A 9,557-nucleotide genomic window follows, 5' to 3' on the forward strand; every position below is an offset into this window, starting at 1 on the left:
TATTTACAACATTGATTTTTACCAATTGTAATGATAGACATTTACCAACGGAAAATCGGTTAGTATTGGTTAAGATTTTTACCAACGAAAATTTCGTTAGTAAAATGTTTACTCTTTACATGCGGTAAGATCCGTTGGTAACTATCAACGAACCTCATATTAGCAACGGATTTGCAGTTGTAAATATTCTGTTGATAAGGAGTAATAGCAACGGATATCGAGATTTTAGGAAATCTGTGCCTGAAACCATGTTTTTTAGTAATGAATGTTACACTTTGAACTGTTAAGGAAATTATTACGTTTTGCCCAGCGATGCAGGTCACATGGCAACTACCTAAAAAAGAGAAAGGAGCCACACAAGGCACGTACTCTACATCACCTTGCTCTTCCAAGCCTAGAATGAAGTTACCATGCAAAAGTACAAGGTGACTAAGGCACCTTAACCGAAGAGACCACCCTATTCGAAGTGTGATGCAGGAGGAAAGGCGCTACAAGTTAATGCAATGTATTTCTAAAGTGTCTAGCATTTGCTTTACAAGGCATTCACTATGGACAACACTTCAGCCTAGAGATCTTATGTACAAAGATATTGGAACATCTGAAAGATTTGGCTACTCTGTTGTACATGCTATCATTCAACTTTTTAGTTGGCAAGCTTAAAACGTAACATGGTTACTCTTCAATCTATTTAAGGTCACTACATGCCTAGAACAACTGGGAATGATACTTGTTGAGTTGACCCATGAGCCGTTGAGATGAGATCACCTGTCAAATATTCAATGGATGTTACTTATTTCTCTCTAGTATAAAAGCTCACAATTATTATCTTCCAAATGTAATGCTACTACACATATCTACAATATATTGCTTGGTATTCTCTTTTTGATCCAAATCCTATTACTTACATCCATTATCTCTCATACATCCAAAAAAAAAATTCTTCCACCCCTGGCTAACTTAAGCCTCGAAGTGCCTGCAATCATCTTCTTTAATGCTAGAGATATGAAGATGTGCATTTAACTCTTGTCCAAGTTAAGATTGGACAAAACTTTTGAACCAAACTGAGCAGTTCTTCTTAACTTAAATATCCAAATGGGTATCTAAATTGAAATTCGACAAGTTCGATTCGATTTTCGATTCTAGAACAAGAACCGAATAAGAACTGAATCTTCAATATTTTTTATTTATTTATTTTAAATAAGCTATTATTTTATTTTTTAAAAATAAATTTGCTAACTAGTTAATTTAGCTCAAACTCAAAAATATGATTTTCTTATTTCTAATTTTTAGTCTCAGTCCAATTTAACCAAATTGACCTAAGTATTACCCAAATCTATTATTCTAGCGTAGTGCCTATTTACCATTTTGGAGAAATCGAATTGAAGCTTGATAGCGCCTTTTTAATTATTGTGAGCTTGCTATCTTTATCTTTCTATGATTTTAACAATCAAAACTATGAAATATTCAACAAAGAGATACGCAAAAGACATATAAGATAAACTATGTTATTTTGTAAGAGTTAAGATTAAACATGCTATTATAAGAATTAATGTAACTTTGTAAATATTAAAAAAATTAATTACTGTATAGAACCTGTGAACCGAATGAAATCGAACCGAACCAAATGGAACCAAACCCAAACAGTTCCATAGTTATATTTGGATTCAACGGTTCCATTTACTAAATACCCAAAAATTTTGGATCCAGCTCAATTCTTATGAAAACTAAACCGAACTGGACTGTGCCCAGCCCTAGCTAATTGTGCAAGAAATTTACATATGTAAAAAGTGGATCTAAAATCTGTTACCACGTTCACACCAAATTTCGACTGAATTTATTTTTTTTTATCAGATTTGTGACCAAATTCATCTTCAATGCGATTATTTGTAACCGTCTAATTTATTATTGTGTGTAACCAAGTCTGTAACTTAAGTTATCTGTGATTAACTGTGATCAAATTTATCTTTATTATGACTAACTATGACTAAATTTGTCTTCGGTGTGACTGTTTGTGACCAGTTAATCTTTCTCTGATCAGTATTTCATAGATCAAAACTCATATACAAGTACACCAGACATACTTGGACAAACAAGAATCAAGTGTTGTATACAAATACTTTGAACATACCCGAACGAACTAAATGAATATGCTTACAAACGATAGGACCCAATGCCAAAGGCTCAAAATGAATTAAAACAAGCGGATACGAAGAAAACATAACTTTGTATATATGTGTTTTAATTCGTCTTATTATATTATTAACTTGTGGTATAAGATCTTCAAAATGTTTCCTGTTACGTGCCGTTCATAAGTGGTAAACGGAACTAGCAAGTGCAATCTTTTTGTCTTTGCTTAGCCAAGATGTTCCTCGAACCTCCCTTTTTTCTTTTTTTCTTTTTTTTTTTCGCATCCAAGTGTAGAATGGCCAAAAACTTTGTAAGTGGAGCAAAATTTTGGCTCGTGTCCAAAATGAACTTCTTGTTCTCTTAAGTTACCATTAGGCAGCTTTATCTTTACCGATTGTACTAACTCAATGGATGCATCCACTTAAATGAGTACTTTCACATAGGATAATCTTCATTTGTGTAGAAGTAAGTTTATCCATCTATATTCATTTATCGACTTTGGAAACAATCTTTCCCAAGGCAATTGTGGTCCAAAACTCTAAAGGCAAACTCGATAAATTGATCCACATCGGCATAGATCTAATTTCTTTGTCTTCGAACTCAAAATAACAGGGCATGACTTTTAAATTAATAGTCCCAAAAATGAAATAGGGGCCTCCGTGAAGCGCACTCAACCTCTCGCATCAATTTTAAATTTTAAGATCAACCATCTGCTAGAATGCACAAAGTATTTGTACTTCAAATTCTGTAAGTCGCACAATTGTAGTAAGGCTGTTTTTCTCGGAAACCTACTCACAAAATACTCAACAAGACTATATCCCCAAGACTCCTCTACGTCTACAACATCATTTTCGCCTAAAATCACTTCTTGTTGATTTTCAAATGAGTGTACGATTTATACCACCATCAAATTTCTTGTTATCATTAAAAGAGGTTTACCCTTGAAGCTTGAAGAGGCTTTTGTCTATCAAGTACAACCTCTTTCGCCACTTGAGGTTTCCAGTTTGAGCTCGTTGAATCCATGTCTTCGTCACCAAGTGTTTGGGACACACTTCGTGAATTTATAACCTCATCATTTAGCCCTTTTCCAGAAACCTTTTCCAGCTTCTTCAGCATCAAAATTAGGACCATTAGCTAGGGATGAAGATGCATTTCATCATTGCCTTAGCATTGAACTGCCTTAGCTGGGATTGCAGTCCGTTGGAGTGGAAGTATTCTACTGTGTTAGCCTTTTTTCTTCTCCATTATATTTGACAAATAGGGAGCTGGAAGGTCTAACCAACCACAAACAACCTAACTTTAAACATGGCTGAACAGTGAAAGCTGGAGAAAAAACTTGAATCCAAGATGAACAAGAACCGCGAATAGCCTACCAGGTCAATCATAACTGTGACTAGAACTATAAATGGATCGGATATATACCAGATCTTTCTATATCCGATTCAATCCAATAAGAATAATTTTTAAATCTAATTCGATAATCCAACGAATATTTGATTGTTAAATCTTTATCCGATTTGCTATGTTATCAGATATTCGATTTGAAATTGAAGAAATTAGGGAGATAAAATTAATGTTGAAATTAACTATTTATTTAGGCCCATATTTTAAATTAATAAGGCACAAATAGTGAAAAATCCAATCAATGAGCTGTCCCTTATTTATAACTTATAAAAAAATTGAACATTTTATCATCTGTTGGAACCAATTAAAAAAAAAATTTGAATTCCTTGGTAGAAAAATATGTTATTTTTTGTCTTCTCTTTGCTCAATCAAGAGCTCAATTGAACTTCTTGTTCCTATGGGAATATATTGAACGAAGCAATTTAATTCAAAGAAATATGCTCAACATACAACACAACTTTCACTAAATGTCACCACAAATAAATCTGCACACACCACAAGCCATTGCCATAATCCATGTGCTTTTGTAGAATGGGCTTCCTTAAGCATTTTTGAGGATGGATACTAGTGCAGACCAACCCAATCAAGAACATTCTTCAAGTTCCACAAATGATAAATGAGGGAATCGGTACTTTCAAACTTCCATGCCTTTGGAAGCTCTCAATATAATTGAACCAATAATCAAGGATCACAATGTGAAACCAATTACTGATACCAAGGGCACATTGTGGAATTGAACTATTAATTAAGGATAACAATGTAGAACCAATCATTGATACCAATACAAATTCAAATGTGTTGTTAAGGGCTTGCACTGACATTGCAACAGTAGAGCATGCATCAGCTACTGCACGTGCTGTCACTGAATTGGTAAATGGCAATGTTAGCTCATCGAAGGAATAGAAAAAGTAGATTTACTTGAACTTATTATCTTGATTGACATGAAACATCCGAATTCGTTCACTTGAAAATATATTGTTGAGACGGCTAAACTTAGACCGAATAGAGATTCTAAGGGTCGATTGACCAATTTTCCATAAAATTTTGAACTATAGGCAACTTTACTACAAGAACTAGGTTGAAATGTAGAAAAATTAAGAATGTAAAGGATTTAAAAAGAAAATGTAAAATATTAGTCAAATGACAATGATAATCCTACACATGAATTACTATTATTTTATAAAACATGTAACTTGACCGCATGCTTTACGTAAAAATCAGAATTTTAAAAAGCGTAAAGCGTAGAAAGGCGTAAAAGGCTAATCTTCAAGTTTTGTGAACCTAGGTGAGGCTCAGCCGTAAAAAAAAATATTTTGTTCTTTTTAATATTATTTTAAATTTTTATAGACAATTTTCGATGAACTTGAATTTTGAAATTTGTTTTGCAAATTCTTGCAAGATACTGGACTCATCAGACAAAGTACCTTCAACCAATTTTGGAGAAAATTTATAATCAATTGATTTGAAAATTAGAGGTTTTTCTCATCTTTCTTAGATGAGGGAGCCTCGACCGCCTAATTTTTCGTTTACTTTCAAGGTGTAACATTTTGTCCATGCCTTGTGCCTAGAAATGATTTCTAGAACACTAGTAAAACAATAAATTATCAATATTACTAAATAAAGAAAATGGGACGCTTGTGAACATAAATATTAAATAGTTTAGCCCCCGTTGGATGAGGATCAAAGTCAAATTTTAAGTACATTTTGGCAACAGTTGATGAAATGTGTAATTGAAAAGTTGGAAGTCTCATGAAAAGTAGTTAAAATTAGTCCTCATTTGATACCTATTATTTTTAAAATACATTTTTCTCTCTTCTTTTCAATCACATTTTTCAATAAAATAATATTACACACATACTAAAAAAAATTTATAATTTTTTAACCACACATTCTCCATCAATCTACTATTCCAAAATATATTCTTATGAAATAATGGGGCTCAAACATATATTTAATTGATGACTTTGATTTTGATTAAAATCAAGATTTTATTCCCCACCAAATAGGTGTTTAAAATTTATTTTCAACCACATATTCATGAGACCCACGAATTTTATGAACTTTTCAAATATATTTCATCAATTTTTATTAAAATGTACAAAAAATCTGATGTAAACTAAACTAAACGGGTTCAATTTAATGATAAAAATTCATCAAGAAATAAAGTAATTAAGATAATAAATTATTTACTATCTAAAAACTACATCAATAATAAAAAAAATTAAAAAATAACTTATCGATCAGTAATATTAAAAAATATATAAGATATTCAAACTTAATCATAAATAACATATTGAAAAATATTGAAAAAATAAATTTCGTTTGTAATATTGAGGGCTTCTGGTTGGTGATCTACGATCAAAGTACCACTGATGGTTCTTGACATCATTGACGATAATGTCATTGATAATCGATGACGAAAAATCATCAATGACATCATCAATCTGATTGGTGTAGAGTCCAGATTTTTGCAAAATTGAGAACCAATTTTAAAAGACAAAATTTTCGGACTCCCTTGTGCTAAATCATGAGCTTCGTAGATAAATATTTTTGGCCATTTAGCTTTAACACGTGCTCTAATGGAATCATACAACCCACTAACAAGGTTACTCGTTGATCACGAGGAACTGAGTTTGATAGTCTTATTCATTCTCGTTTGTTGCTATCTAGTCAACTCCTCAAAGAAATAATAAAATATATTTTGTCTGAAACAAGAGAGAATCTATTCCCTAAAATCGTCGCATGTAAGATTTTTTCAATATTGATTCAATAATTGATAGCGTAACTGAGCATGGCCTTCAATAAGATATGATGCTATACCTCACTATCCTCCTTTGGAGCATCTGAAATTGAAAAAATTCACAGCACGACATAACCAACTAGTTGGATAATCTCCACTGACCACCACTAAAGCGATGGAAATCCAACTTCACAAGTTTAGGAGGGTATGATGTGTTGGGTTCTATACCCATATAGTATATTTTGCTATGATAAAATAATTATAAGTTGTGGTTTTATTTATTTATTGTATTATTTATTATTGAGCATATGAAATTAAAGTGTCTGTAATCACTTGTGATAATATAAGTTGAGTACTTGTGTTGTGAAGTACAATGTGACACAACTTATATTTTGATAATAAATAATTTGTTCACAATCTATGTATAAGAGTTGACACCTTGTATTGGAATGTTGTAGTGTTGACCTTCACTATTCGGACTCATGATTTGTCTTTATCACAAAAATGGTTAAAGAGACACTAGTACACTTGAAGTGTATTGAACAGACCTCGTGTCAAATTCAATTCTATAACATGATCGTGCGGAGAATTAAATTTCACTTGACCGTTGTGTATTTTATCTAAATCCGTTGACATTATTATGTATATTTTTTCGTGATTTTAATTGTTTTTGGATTTATCAATGGGTGAGATTAATTTGATTGGTCAAATATTTCGATGAATTAGGAACTTGAGAATGAGAAGAGTAGAGAACATGAATTTATGTCGAGAACCGTCACCCTGAAATATAGATAGAGTGACTATTTAAGTATTTTCTGTTGAATGGTTAAAATCTGTACTTAGTGTTTAACGATGGCTAAACTTCGACATCTGTGATTAGTTCATAGGTCCGTTGAAGACAATGATACTTAAGTAAGTGAGAATAATTACAAGAGCAAAATGGTCATGTATGCTTGTACCTAAATATCGGATCTTGAACTAGGATAAAATATATATACGGTAGGTCAAAGGAAAGTATTACATATTCATTGGCTTCTGTGATTTTATATATTACAAGAGTTCAATCTTTTGACTTTAGTGAAAAAAGCAAAAACCAATAATTAGATTGGATAATCTAGGGTCGACCAGACATGATCTGATTATTGGAGTTTGGATAATATATGTCCGATTAGGTCCCTATGGTAGCTCCATAAAGTATTAAAACTTAATTATGGCAATTATAATAGTTTTGGGCTTAATTATAATTACAATAAAGTTTTGTATTTAGTTGTAATTATATGAAAGTTCTAAACTTAATTATAATTGTAGTTGAAGTTTTACGATTAGAAATGTAATTAAATGTAAACTAATTGGATTTGAACATTAATTAAAACTCCCACTTGGATTTTAATTAGAACTCCTATTTGAACGTAGAATTATTATTGTATAAGGATTTGAACTCTTCTATCTCTATAAATAGAGATTAGATGGAACATAGACATCCTATGAAATTGTATAACATTCATAATACATAATTTCATGATGTTCAAATTTTGGAAAGACAAAAATTTATTTTTCTTGATTTTTTTAATTGTCTAGCTCAAGAATTAGTTTTTTTAATTTAATTAAAAGAAGGTGCCCACCCACCAGTGCAGTTTTGACTTTGGAGAATATCATAGAAGACTTTGAGGTTTGAAGCATCAAGTTCTTGGAATTAAAACGCTGGAAGTTCGTGATTCAGAATTTATTCATGAATTGATCATAAGATTTAGGTAAAATTTCGAATCCTTTATTTTTTTGATATAACATACACGTGAACATCTAGACGATATTGTCTATTGAATACAAAAAATTAATTTCTAGATAATTCTGCTTTCGCATACCAACATGATGTGGAGGAATTGTTGCCATGATATTCTCTGTTGTTATTTGGTCGTTTGATTGTTAGGGCTTGAACCATTGATCTGTGTGATGTGCTCCCAAAATTCGGTTAAAATTGCGTTATTGGAAATGCAACTTTCTTAAGTTGAGGGATTTTTTACAGGATGGCGGCATGCGTCCTTATATTAGCCCTTCATTTGGCATCTTTGATGTATTAGATAAATAAAGCACATAGTGCCGTTTCACTTGGCACTTCTGTCTTTCCTCTTCTTATGATGGTTTGAGTTTGAGAGATATATATACCTTTCCTATTGAAGGCTAGGATTTTGATTTGTGGTTTTCTTTTCTCTCGAAAAACTCCTTGGAGACTGAGACCTATTTTTAGCCTATGATGTTTGTAATATTCTGAGTGATTAACAAAAGAATGAGAGGATTTTTGCATTTATAGTTTCAGTATCCTTGTTGAAGTTTCTTGAGTGATTCTTCGTAGATATGCAATTTATTGTTGAATAGATAAGTGTCTTGTACTTCTCTCTTGTGTTGGAAGAGTCGATCTATAATCTTTGTTGCCATTTTTGGGCTATTTAGTGCAATCGAGCATACATCCAATTTATTGGATACTCAAAGGAGGATGTATGCATTTAATGTGGTCATCGAACTTTTGGGGTTTAGGCTGAAAGAAATCGCTTGTGTTAATATTTTAATTTTCTCCAAATTTACTTTCAGTTGCCTGCGATTACTCCAAATTTTGTTTAAATAACGTGTTATATGGGCCTTTTTAATGGTATCAGAGCAAGGACTAAGCACAAGATACCTAGATCTTTGTGAAAGAGATAGATCTGTTGCAAATCTAAAATATTTTGGGACTGCTGTCAATTAAAACTTAAAGACGTCAAGGTTTTATAAACTCGTTAGGCAAGATCCTTCAATTTTGTAAAGCATTTTTCAAAAATTAGGGTTTCTTGATTTTTCCCTTGATTTACCATATGCAGAAATCCCTTGGAGATTAATTTTTGTCCAACAGCTCAAACAAGGTTTTGGAAATTCGAGATAAAAATCCAGTATGGGTGTGTATCTAGATGATCTAGCAGAAAAATGTCCGAAAAACATAGAGTTGTTATCCCTGATATTGTGTTCTTTATCTGTGTTTGCTCTGCATGTCCCTTGATCGTGATTGAAACTTGATAAGAATCGTGTACTACTGTGATTTGGGATTGATAATTTTTCGTGAGTCGCTGTTTGTGCCATATTAATTTTTGACTCATGTTTGTGCTATACTCTTAAAAGCAAAATGGCATCCACTAAGCTTGAAGTTATACAATTTGATGGGAAAGGTGAATTTAATATGTAGAGTCAAAAGATGAAGGCTATTTTAATGCAAATGAAATGTGTTATGGTTTTAGATAATAGTTGGCCAATGAACTTA

The sequence above is a fragment of the Olea europaea genome, chromosome 16 (genome assembly GCF_002742605.1).
Source record: "Olea europaea var. sylvestris chromosome 16, O_europaea_v1, whole genome shotgun sequence".
NCBI classification, from domain to species: Eukaryota; Viridiplantae; Streptophyta; class Magnoliopsida; order Lamiales; family Oleaceae; genus Olea; species Olea europaea.